The sequence below is a fragment of the Calonectris borealis genome, unplaced genomic scaffold, assembly GCF_964195595.1.
Source record: "Calonectris borealis unplaced genomic scaffold, bCalBor7.hap1.2 HAP1_SCAFFOLD_238, whole genome shotgun sequence".
Taxonomy (NCBI): domain Eukaryota; kingdom Metazoa; phylum Chordata; class Aves; order Procellariiformes; family Procellariidae; genus Calonectris; species Calonectris borealis.
In genome coordinates, this window is record NW_027441622.1 from 21,943 (window position 1) to 35,193 (window position 13,251).

At 46.6% G+C, this 13,251-nt stretch overlaps 2 long non-coding RNA genes across 2 annotated transcripts; both read right to left on the reverse strand.

Moving 5' to 3' along the window:
- Window positions 1-410: 410 nt before the first annotated feature.
- On the reverse strand, window positions 411-1,034 carry LOC142077386 (uncharacterized). Its single transcript, XR_012671771.1, has 3 exons — window positions 974-1,034; window positions 838-890; window positions 411-452 (listed from the first exon to the last, which is right to left on the reverse strand). It is a non-coding gene; the product is annotated as an uncharacterized LOC142077386 (long non-coding RNA).
- Window positions 1,035-2,367: 1,333 nt separating this feature from the next.
- Window positions 2,368-3,517, reverse strand: LOC142077387 (uncharacterized). Its single transcript, XR_012671772.1, has 4 exons — window positions 3,471-3,517; window positions 2,617-2,672; window positions 2,492-2,532; window positions 2,368-2,408 (listed from the first exon to the last, which is right to left on the reverse strand). It is a non-coding gene; the product is annotated as an uncharacterized LOC142077387 (long non-coding RNA).
- Window positions 3,518-13,251: the final 9,734 nt, after the last annotated feature.

Consider the following 13,251-nt stretch of genomic DNA (forward strand, 5'->3'; position numbering starts at 1 on the left):
GCCAACCCAGTCCCCTCCCTCACCCAGCGCCAGTGGCCCAACTTAGCTTTCAGACGGCCAGGAGTATCGATCCGTCCTCAACAAGGAAAACCACAATCATCCCACTGGATTAATCCTGCAGTCACCAGGTTCCTCTTCAGTATCTGAAAAAAAAAACCCAACCAAACAAAAATCAATGCATGCACAACAGTGCCGTCAGTCAGCATCACGTCGGCCAACATCAACCTTCCCACAACACCCGCCACCTCAGATGCGTGTGGCATTCCACTCACCTGCTCTGTGCTGATTCCAGAGTCAGACGATGCGGCTGTAGTCGCTTATGATGCCTAGGGTACCAAAAGACACAAAATTACCGTTGCACTTGCCAGAAATCACCAGCCCCATGCTCCTCCTCTCTATTACCCAGCTCACCTCAAACGCTCAGCCAATTCCAAAGGCAGCCCCCACAGAACCTGCAAAACCAGAGAGAAACACTTCGCTGACTTGCCATATAATACTTTGCTATTAGACGCCAGCCCGGCCCACAACTGCCTCGCCTTCTTGGACCGCTTGTCAGCACACGGTGTCACCCCTCCGAGCCCGTGTGCGGCGCCTGCAAAAACACAAGCTAGAAGGCACATGCCGAGATACTGCTGGAAACCGCAGCCCATGCCGATCTCTGTGTCTTCCGCTCCTTTACCTGGACAGCTCGCCCATCCAGCCTCTGTCAGCTTGGGTTGCCACCCTGAGGTTTCTGCACCGCATGCAAGACGCAAACAACACAGATTGCTTATAATTACATCAGGAATAGAACACCTGAAGAATAACTGCTACTTCAGCTCACCAACCGCTGCTCACCTTGCCCAAGTAAGCTCCGGTGCCTATATCCCATGTTGCTCCTCGCTTCGCACCTTCCAATTAAAAAAAACTTTACTATAATGTGGTCATATAGCCACCAGTCACATTTTCCTCCTAAAACCACACGCCAACCCACCTCGTTACAGCGCTCCGCTCTTCCATCACCCTTGGGTGTGCAGCTTGTCCCTCTGCATCTGCAAAACCAATATCATCAAACAAGTAACCCGGATGCACAGTGATAGCTTAACAATTCCAGAGGACTTGCTTCCTGTTAGGAATACCATCTAGAATCAAACTACAGCCTGCCATTAAACGAAAGATATAAATCAAACATTAAGCCCTATGCATACAAGCCTTAACACCTTGGAGGTTCCATCTGCTCAACTACCACTATAGCTCACTCTCCCACACAGCTCCAGTCATCCCCTCTGCACCTGCAAAACACTACAGAAATTGCTTTCCTCACCTGCTGCTGACAGCTACTCAGTCAAGATGACTGCACAACCTTTGCCTCGATAGTCTAGGCATATCAACATATTAACCGTAGACTCTTATCGCTGTTCTAACTACCCCTGACTCTACACCCACGGGCAGGGCGGCTCCAAGCCAAACGCACACACACACAGACCGACACTACACGGAACGTTACAAACAACACACCTCAAAGGTAAGAAAACTCTCGGCGAGAAGAATGACACCCAGACGGAAGATGTTGTCAGGCAAGACTACCCATGTCACGGTGACGTGAGGAGGCTCTACGGCAACCCCAGAGAAAGAGTAGAACATCGTGACCCATGACAAGAAGTTACTCTCAAAACTGAGAAGACGTACACACAATAAGCCTGGCTTCGAGACCCAAGAAAGGTAAGGATGGAGGGAAATGATCCCAGTCAGCAAAAATGGACAACTGTACAGTAGAGGTGCTCACACAGCCAGGAAGAACGCCGCAAAAGATGACCATCTGGAAAAATCCAGGATGCGAGAGCGATCCACGCTTTAAGCTAGGAACGCAAGAAAACAAGCACCCGATCGGCGCTACGGCGGTAAGTACAGGCATTCGAGGCCCTAGGAATAGCGCTCGAGACCTGAGGACGAATCTAAGACACAGAAGACAGACCACACAAACTACACAACAGGCTAGAACTGCCCTGCCCAGCACATGCTGGTGTCATGCTGAAGAGTAACCCGCGCCCTTTACCCGCCCAAAGGAGACTGTTCCTGGACAGCCCTTTGCCCTACAGGAAATTTAAATCCCCATTCCTGCAATTGCCAACCTTGGCCCCTGCCCCCTCGCCAGTGCCAGTCCCTCAACTTAGCTTTCAGAGAACTGGGAGGTCTGAATCTATCCTTGACAAAAAACAACTCATCTGGCTGATACTTTCCTGCAGTTACCAGGTTCCTCTTCATCATCTGCAGAAAAGAAATACCCGCAACACCAGCAGTAAGCATCATGACAGTAGACGCCAACCTCTTCCACAACAACCTCATCCTCAGAAGCGCCGTGTTGTTCCGCTCACCTGCTCCACGTTGATGGCAGAGTCCGAGGCTGCGGCCGCTGTTATTTGTGGCACCTAAGATACCAAGAGACAAAATTACCATCGCACTTGTGCGAAATCACCGGTCCTGTGCTCCTCCTCTCTACTGCCCAGCTCACCTCAAATGCTCATCCAGTTCCAAAGGTGGCCTGCACGGCACCTACAAAACCAAAGACAAAAGCTTCATGGAGCTGCCGCAGGATACTTTCCTCTCGGACACTGACTGGGCTGACGCTCGCCTCACCTTCTCAGACCACTTGTCGAGGTGCCGCTTTGCTCCTCGGACGCTATGTGCGTCACCTGCAAAAATCAAAGCAACAAAGCAAATAACGCATGCCTCACTTGACTATCCTGCTTATCCTAGACCCGTTAATTAACTACAAGAATAACTCAAACCACCCACCGACATACAAAAATTACAGTTACTGCCAGATGACTCAAATATAAATAAAGACCGATTGGCCAAATGGCTAAAGAAGTACGGATAGCAAATGACCGTGGCTGGTGTAAGACAGACTCTTCCTTTATGGATAAATAACTCTGTGAGCTACAGCATGGAGAACCCCTCAGTAGACAGCATGCTCAAATGAGAACACTGACATATACGGGACAGTAGATTGGGCTGCCAGAAGCTACTTGCAGACAGAATGCTACTACTAGATAACATTCCACTATAAAGTCTTAAACCAAAACTGCATAGTAGTTACAGGAGAGCTGAGTGCAGACAGATGCCAAATATGACTTGATGGTCACAAAATCTAATGAAGACAGGCACCAAAAGTCTAATAGAGACCGCTCAGAGCCAAATGCTTGATGAGAGACGCTTCTTGCAAAAATATGAGCTCGATGAGGAAAAGCCAAAGGTGATGCGGACCAAGCTATTAAAATCTCAATACAGAAGTACGCATTACTTCAGGTGGCGGGATGGTTCTGCCAGGTTGGTCTGACCCAAGCACTGGGTTCTAACACCTGTCCAGTGGTATACGTGATATCTCACAGCCTCCCATCTAATAGACAGCTCCCCAGTCCAGGACCCTGTTATACATGTCCCAGCCCCCCTCAGCCCCATGATGAAAATCAAACAGTGAAAATAAGGACTCTGCTTCATCACCTTGGCCTCCGAAAAAAGCTTGCTTCCTCTGCTGATGGTCGACACCAATATCCTCTAGCTGTTCCTTGAATGTGGGCTGTACTGCCTTGGGTGCCTGTACTGCCAAAGGAAGTGACTTGCGGAAACCGGACTGCACAATCTATGAGATTGTAAAGTAGGTATGTTTATTCAGCGCTGGGCGGCACGGGGGGTAGTCCCACCAAAATCGTGCGCGCCTCAATGCGGCACTCACCATAAATATATACAGTAAAATATTACATATTCATAAAGTTTTGTAATATGCCTATACATATGCATGACCTGTCCCCGCTTTGTATTAAAATGAGTTCCAAGAAGTCATTTCCATAGACCCCTCCCATCTGCGCTTGCGCATTGCCTCCTAGTGGTGGTCGTCAGGGGTCGTGGGGATGAAGGCTGATAGTTCCTCTTCGTCACCGCTAGTAACCTTTTGTTCTTGCGCAGGCTCAGTTGTCTTCTTACTTTTGTCCATACCGCAGGGTCAGTTTTAGCTGGCTTCTTGAGACAAGTTTTTAGTCTTTATCGGGAGCTGTCCTTGTGAGGCGCCTCAGTTAATTTACACCATAGCTAAGTCGGCCTTATCAGGCTGAGCCGGCCTTGTGAGGAACAAAGTATCAAACCCCTACCTACTGATTCAATCTTCTAACTACTATTAATCATTCAACTACTAAAATTCCTTAATCCCTTGTCTCAGTCCCCCCTTTTCTAAAAAGTTAGTAAATTCTTTTACTCTATACTAAACCCTATACTAATTTTCTTTATATTATCCCATTCTTCTCCAGGTCCTTTATAAGATTTCTGCCTGTTTCAATTTGTTGTCGGTGCTGATAGTCATACCTCAAGTGCCTTATTTGTTTTATCATTCGCCAATTTAAAACATACAGTATTGCAGATAAAGCAATACTAATAAAAACTAGAATTAGGAGAAAAACAATAGGGTGACATAAGGTATTAAGAATACCTGTAGCAGTGGGCGACCATCCAAACCCCTGCTTCGAGTCCCAACCACATATTTCTCAACCTTCCTGAGTTGTTTCCCCAATGCAACCATGTAGGAGGTCATGATTTCATCCCCGACTTGTGTGGACATCCCTTTCTGTATTCTATAGGGTCGTCCACACAAGATTTCAAAAGGGCTCAGTCCTTCCTTTGCTCTTGGCCTAGTTCGTATGCGCAAAAGAGCCAAAGGAAGAGACTGAGGCCAGGCCAAGTTAGTTTCCTATCCCAATTTCACAATCTGCTGTTTAATTAAGTGGTTCATTTTTCTACTTGGCCACTCGACTGAGGGCGATATGGGGTATGAAGCTGCCAATCTATGCCCAAATAGCGGCTAATTTGTTGTACTACTTTGGAGATGAAATGTGGTCCTCTGTCAGAAGATATGGTTGCTGGAACCCCAAAACGTGGTATTATTTCTTGTATTAATGTTCTAGTTACCTCCCGAGCCTTGGCTGTCCTGGTAGGGAATGCCTCTGGCCAACCTGAAAAGGTGTCAGTTAATACCAATAAATATCGATACTCCCCTTTTCTTGGGAGTTCTGAAAAATCGATCTGCCACTGTTGCCCAGGCCCATTACCTTTACCAATTTGGCCCATTTCTGGTTTGGGGGTATTCTTGGGATTTGTCTGGAGGCAGAGATCACTTGCCTTACAGTAGGGCCTCCGCTTTCTGTGCCGAGGTATTTAGGGGCAAAGGCCTTAATTCTATTATCTCTTGACGAGTGGTAATAGCGTATCCCGCGTATCTTTTACCACTCAGGACATAGCTGCTTCCATCTGTGAACCAGTTTTCTCCGTCTTCTATGGGGCTGTCTTTCAAATCTGGTCGGCTTGCGTATGTTGCTTCAATGGTTTCTAAGCAGTCACGATGCACTGGTTCTCTTGTGTTTCCCTCTAGGAAGGAAGCTGGGTTGGCAATGTTAGTGACTGTTATTTCTACATCATCCTGTTCTACCAATATAGCCTGATATCTTAGAAATCTTTGTTGAGAAAGCCAATGTCCACCCTTCGCTTCCAGTACTGCAGATACTGTATGGGACATCAGCACAGTCATTTTCTGACCCAGAGTGAATTTTTGGGCTTCTTGTATGTTTAGTATTACAGCTGCGACTGCCCGCAAGCATCCAGGCCAGCCCTTCGCAGTTGTATCCCACTGTTTGGAAAAGTAGGCAACTGCTCGTCGATCGGGACCCAAATTCTGTGCTAGTATCCCCACTGCAACCCCTTGTTTTTCGTGGGAAAAGAGGAGAAATGGCTTACTCACATCTGGGAGCCCCAAAGCTGGAGCTGACATCAAGGCTTTCTTTAGTTTCTCAAAGGCTCGTACGGCCTGGTTGTTCCATTCAAGGTGTCCCTGGCTGGTAGTTATTAGGGCATATAATGGTTTAACAAGCAGTCCATAATTATAAATCCACAGCTGACACCACCCAGTCATTCCCAAGAAAGTCCGTAACTCTTTCACTGTTCGAGGTCTCTGGGTTTGGCAGATTGCCTCTTTGCGGGCTTGTCCCAAAGTTCTTTCCCCAGCACTGATTTCATAGCCTAAATAAATCACTTTGCGCTGTATTACTTGGGCTTTCTTCTTAGACACCCGGTACCCTTGGAGCCCCAAGAAATTTAATAGACTCACCGTCCAGGTGACACAATCGTTCTCTGTTTCGGTGGCAATCAGGATATCATCCACATATTGTAGCAGTTTTCCCTTTTCAGACGGGATTTCCCATGATTCCAAGTCCTTTGCAAGCTGATTGCCAAAAATGGTAGGGCTATTTTTGAATCCTTGTGGCAACACCGTCCAGGTGAGTTGAGTCTTGCGACCAGTTTTGGGGTTTTCCCATTCGAATGCAAACAATCTTTGGCTGGCTTCATGGAGAGGGAGGCAAAAGAAGGCATCTTTCAAGTCTATAACAGTAAACCAGGCTAATTCAGGTGTTAGTGTAGTCAACAGAGTATATGGATTCGCCACCACGGGGTAGAGATCCTCAGTTACCTTGTTTACGGCCCGTAGATCCTGGACTACACGATACGACCCGTCAGGCTTACGAACTGGTAATATGGGTGTGTTAAAATTAGACTCACATTCTTTTAATAGTCCGAATTGTAAAAATTTTTCAATTATCGGCCGAATCCCTTCTCTATCTTCTCTCTTTAGGGGATATTGCTTAATCCTTACTGGTTGTTGGTTTCCCTTTTTAAGTTTAACTTCAATAGGTAATGCATTCTTTGCTCTTCCTGGTACATCGGTAGCCCATACCCCAGGGTATACCTGATTTAAGACTTCCTCCCTAATTTCTCCTTTTATGGAAGGACTGGTTAAGAATAAACTTAGGATTTGAATGTATTCTTGATCTTTTACTTTCAGAGAAATTTCTCCTTTTTCGAATATAAAGGAATTGCACCTAATTGTTCTAGTAAGTCTCTTCCCAATAGGGCCTTTGGAGAGTCGGGCATATATAGAAATCTGTGAATTCCCCATTGTTTTCCCAGTTTATATTTCAAAGGTTTACAGAAATACGCCTTTTCACTTTGGCCAGTTGCCCCCTTTACCATGATGTAATCGTTCTCCAGGGGCATCAAGTCTTGATTCAGTTTATTGGACATTCCCTTTTCCAATGACCAAATTCCTTGCACAGTGCACATTGATCCTTGCCTAACCGAGATGGTTCTCGTCTAGGCCTCCTTTCTTCCTCTTCCCTGACAGCTGCTATTATTCTCCTTCATACCTGTTTGTATGCTTCTTCCCTGTTACTAAATACTCTCCATGCTTCATCTAGCAACACCTCCAAATTTCTACTTTCTGTAGTACGTAGCTTCTGGAGCTTGCGCCTAATGTCCCCTGTGGACTGACCCAAAAACAGAGAGACTAGTTGTTGTATTCCTACCTCGGATCCAGGATCCAGCGGTGTGTTACGGCGCATTGCATCCCTCAGTCGATCCAGGAATTCAGATGGGGACTCGGAGGGACCTTGCTTAATTGCATATAGAGCCGACCAGTTTACGGTTTTGGGTATAGCCTTTTCCATTCCTCTCGAAATCCACTCCTGATACCCCTGTAGTTTTACCATTTCTGCAGATCTGTTCGCATCCCATTTTGGATCTTGTAGAGGGAAATATTCCTTAACATCCCCTCCTGTAGTCCTATAGTATTCATCAGCCAAACTCCCTGCTGTTTTTAAAATCAATTGCTTTTCTGTTTCAGTCATATAGTCTAATAATAATTGTATGTCCTTCCAATCAGGGTTATGTTGTTTCACAATAAACTGAAAATGTTTAGCTACACCGATCGGATCGCTCCTATAATCTTTTGCAACCCTTTTCCATTCCCCTAAATCAGTAGTGGAAAAAGGTACCTTGATTAGCATCGTCCCGCCATCAGGTGCCACCGCCTCTCGAAGAGGTGCCTGTAAGGCTACTGGGGCAGTTTTCTTTCTGGTGCGGGAAGATACAGGGCTGTCCGGGGGGGTGGAAGTTTCGTCCGAGTCCGCATCCTGTTCCTGTGGTCGAGGGGGAGGCTTAAACAGGTCAGTTAGATCTGGTTCCGGCACCTGGTGAATTTTGTTTGCTTTCAAACACCTCTGTCCAATACTGCATGCCGAGCAACACCGCTTCAGTTTACCTTTAAATTCTTTATTTTCTCGCTCAAGTGCGAGTACCATAGGGTCCTGTGGTGGTGCCATTCCACAGTCCCTTTGCCACTCCGGATGGTTTCGGAGGGTGAAAAACATATCTGCATATGAAACTTCATCCCACTTCCCTTCTCTCCTTAGAAATAGCATCAATTGTAGGAGAGTATTGTAGTCTATTGATCCATTAAGTGGCCATTTAGCCTCACTTTCCAATTTATACAATGGCCACCATTGATTACAATATTTAATAAGAATTTTTCTATTTTCCGTCCCTCCGATCCCAACGATATCTCTCCAATGAGCAAGCACACAGCCCAAGGGGCTTTTCTTCAAGACTCCCTTTTGAGTGTTACCCATTTCGTATCTTCCCTTTATTGATCTTTTCTTTTAACCTTTAATAAGATGCCGGGACTAGTTTTCCTTCCCGCACTGTCTTAGTGACTTTATCGGAGGTTTTCTTATCATAGAACTTGCTAGATATACAATACTGCTTTTTCACAAAATTCTACAATGTTTTCGTACACAAAAGACGAAGGTTCGATCTTATCATTCACTTCGTTCGTCTCCGGCTGCTCTCCTCGCAGAGATTACGAGCCGCGGATCAGGACTCCACACTCGCTTCGCAGCTGTGCTGCGTCTCACTCATACAACACAGACACTCAGTCACACAATAAATTGTTGCAACAGATGATAATATTTATGGCCATGCCACATACAACTCCTCAGATTAGTTGTACTCCCACCCAGCAGCTGCAACCTTAAAGATGACCCAATCGCAATTGCAAGGAGGTCCGCTTACCCTTCTCCTGCTTCTTATATACCAGTCATTAGCAGGTCCGTCCTGGCTCCCAACACTGGGATACAGCAGAAACCTCGGATCCACTCGATCTACTCCCAAGATCGCTAGCGGCCGCTCTATCGGTCAGCGAATCCCCCCTATTACCGTGCAGGGTACCCTCCTACCATACGGGGACTATGCTGCACGCCAGACGTCTCTGTGCGATTTACCAGCAGCCCCAGCCACGCGTACAACTTACAGGCCCCTCTCCTCAAACATACCTTTCCTTTCCACGGACTCAGGAGGTTCTTGTCTACTCCCACGGTGAGCGGCTGGCAGCGGAGTCCCCTCCGAGGAAATGCTCGGGGCGCGCCCAGGGGCGTCCGCTCCCCAGCCGATCCTGCGGTGAAGCAGAGAGCCTCCTGCCTGGCTCGCCAAAACTGACTTGCGGAAACCGGACTGCACAATCTATGAGATTGTAAAGTAGGTATGTTTATTCAGCGCTGGGCGGCACGGGGGGTAGTCCCACCAAAATCGTGCGCGCCTCAATGCGGCACTCACCATAAATATATACAGTAAAATATTACATATTCATAAAGTTTTGTAATATGCCTATACATATGCATGACCTGTCCCCGCTTTGTATTAAAATGAGTTCCAAGAAGTCATTTCCATAGACCCCTCCCATCTGCGCTTGCGCATTGCCTCCTAGTGGTGGTCGTCAGGGGTCGTGGGGATGAAGGCTGATAGTTCCTCTTCGTCACCGCTAGTAACCTTTTGTTCTTGCGCAGGCTCAGTTGTCTTCTTACTTTTGTCCATACCGCAGGGTCAGTTTTAGCTGGCTTCTTGAGACAAGTTTTTAGTCTTTATCGGGAGCTGTCCTTGTGAGGCGCCTCAGTTAATTTACACCATAGCTAAGTCGGCCTTATCAGGCTGAGCCGGCCTTGTGAGGAACAAAGTATCAAACCCCTACCTACTGATTCAATCTTCTAACTACTATTAATCATTCAACTACTAAAATTCCTTAATCCCTTGTCTCAGAAGAGAAAATAATTATGCTCTTTGAACATGCTCCATCATCCTCTTGTTCTTCAAGAAATCAAAAGAAAACTATCCCGATTGCTACATTATAGAAGTTTGTGCAGGAGATGGCTGAGGCCATCCCCATAAATGGAAAACTCTGCTATGGCCCTACTTTGCCTGTCAGCAACAGTGTCCACCATCGGGGTGCCACAAACCCCTTCATGAGTCGCTAAGAAAATCATACAATTAGTTAAAAACATCTGGCAAATAAGATATGACCTAAAACCATGTGTACCCCACCTTACCCCAAAACCAGTCAGACAGCTGGCTTCCTCCCACACAAAACTCAAATCTTCAACAAATAGACAGAACAGAACAACATTACATCAAACAGAACAAAATCCTTACCCTCTGACACGCTCCGAAAGGGATTAGTGCACCCACATAATATATACTCACACTACCCACCCACGTACCGGCTTCCTCAGGGTCAGCCCTGTAAAGATGGGAGGAAGCCCGACTCTACCTCCCCGGGCGCCCCGGCATGCCACACCCCTCTCTGCCACTCCCATTGAGCGAAAACACTGGTGATGATATCTGGCAAAAAAAGAAGAGCAAAGACAGTCACAGGGACCTGCATGTCAAAAAATGACCTGACTTAACCTGCAGGAATAAACAAAAGAAGTCCTACAAAAAAATTCTAACTAAAAAAACAGAAAATATTAAAAACCCATGAAGCTCAAAAAGACAGGACATTGTACCACACAGCAACCAAGACTGCTAGACAGATGAAGCCGTGAGGACAAGATGTCTGCCACAAAAACAGCTTGAGCCCAATTACCTATAAAGCCCTTTAGGGAATTACAGCAGCAGTCGGCCAATGGAAAAACCACGACGGTGTGATGTGGTGACTCAGAGATCTAAAATGGACACCCTTTCGCTACAGAAACTGATACTAAAACAAGAACAAGAGAACTGACGACTGACACTAGAGCAAACTTCATTGGATGCTTGAGGAAAAAGGCACAACTGGGAAAACAAAAAAAGCTTGTGTGTCCAGGACTGCAGTAAAGGAAACACCCTTGTCTGGAGATTGTTATGAGCACAAACACCACACATCTCCAAGAAATTCTAGGGAAGACAGCAACGCAAGCCTGTGCTGAAAATAAATGCCTAGCCAATACCACAAAGTAACAATGACTGTGACATCCAGAAGGATGCAAAAAATAAGTAAGTAAAAGGTACAGAAGTAAAGACCTCAGAGTTCTGGAGGATATATTTTGATGTACCTTAACATACCTAATGCTTTCCGAGATGAGACTTCTCTGATGTTCAGCCCTCTATGTTGTAATGCGGAGGCCCGGATGGTTTACTCTGCATCTCCCGTGACTTTGTTGTATCTCCCATCAGCTGCAGACAGACTAAAACAGAACAGACCTCATCAACACCCAAATCCAACTGCAAAACCCACCTCAGTAAGGCTCGTGAACACACCTCCCTTTCCCAACCATCCCCTGGTCCCAGAATTTTAGAAACCCCTTCTCTTCTCCTCAACTGTCAGGGAAGGAACTCCACTCCTTCCTGACAGCTCCTGCTCTGTATTTGCACCCCTGAACCCCCTGTGTCAGCCGCTCCTCGGGAGCTGCTCTTCCCAGCTATGCCCAGTCTTCTGCAAGCACCTCCTGTCTTCCATCTTCCCACAGACTCTGACCTCTGCTACAGCCCCACAAAATAAGTGAAGTCCTGACGCTTATAATCTACGAGGGGCTGGCCGCAAGCTGCATTGGTTCTAGAGACAACATGATACTCTGTGGGCAATTGGGAAAGGCCATAAGCCGTTCCATACGCTGAAAGACACTATGTCTTATGTCCCTGCTACTTTCTTGAACAATGCTAGAACTCCATATGCAAATGCATACAAGATGCTCACCTCAACCCCTGCTAAATACTCTCACCATTGCTCCTATCAAGAGATGATGTCAACAGCTTCTGCAACATACAGCAAAGCTGGTGAAAAACAAGGTTCCATCTTCAATAAAGTCAGGAATTCTAAAACAATACAATGCACCTGGAATAAAATAAAAACCAAAACCATATTATTAAACCATCTTTCCACCTCTGAACACCAAATACAAACCTACTGACCTGGAAAAAAAACCCCAACACGTACAAGTGTACTTTCTTCTACACATGTAGCTGAACCTTGACTTGTCCTGAAGCCCTTAGCTTAAACAGACACCTCTGCTTCTCTAAATATCAAAACATGACTACCCAAATAGCTTAGACAGCTCAAAAGCTACCTCAAAAGTGGCAATCAGCTGAAGGAACAGCAGACCACCACCTCCAGAGAAGCCCAGCAGCAGAACGAGCTGCCTGAGGAGAGGCTGTACCTCATATACCCCGGGCCCCGCCCACCACCCTTCCCACAATCACCTGGCAAGGGGGAGAAGCGAACCACCAGAAGGGATAAAGGCAGCCAGAGGAGCAGCAGGGAGTTTTCTCACCTGCCTGAAGTTTACAGCATATAAAGCACCAAACAGAGGAAGCCCCCCTTACAGCAAACGACCGTACCTGCTCTTTTACTACAACTGCATCTATTGCATCAGCAATGTGACCAGGTAGGGACTTAAACTTAATTTTTCTGGGGCGCAGATAGAAAAAGATAGATGTCATACTAAGCTATGCAGGAAAGTAGATCATTCAATGCAATAAAAATATCATTATTAAGAATTATGTGCTTTGGTTTCCTCTGAAAAACCCAAAATGCTATAGGGTTAGACTTAATTTCTAGCAACACCATGCATGCTACCTAACTTTCAACATACCTGTGTTCTGGATAGGACTGAACGACAAAGCAGAATTAGATCCTGTAAGAACCCCTTCTCAAAAATATCTCTAGATGCAAAGCAAATTATTTGATGTAAATCACCAACAATTCAGAGACCCCCCAGGGGCACCTAGAGACGCCCTGGAGCAAACCAAGAACCCCCAGAAGCACCCCAAGACCCTCAGGAGCATCCTGTGGGGACCCTCAGGAGCATCCTGTGGGCACCCAGGACACCCAGGAGCACCCCAAAAACACCAGAAGCACCCCATGAGCACCCAGAGATCCCCAGGGGATCCACGAGGGCACTCAAGAGACACAAGGACTCTCCAAAGACCCCCCAGGAGCACCCCATGGGCATCCAGAGACCCCCAGGAGCAACCAAAGACCCTAGAAGCATCCCACAGGCACTCAGAGACCACCAGGACTGCCCCAAGGGCACCCAGAGATCCCCAGGAGCAGCCCAAGGGCACTCAGGAGACACAAGGACTCCCCAAAGA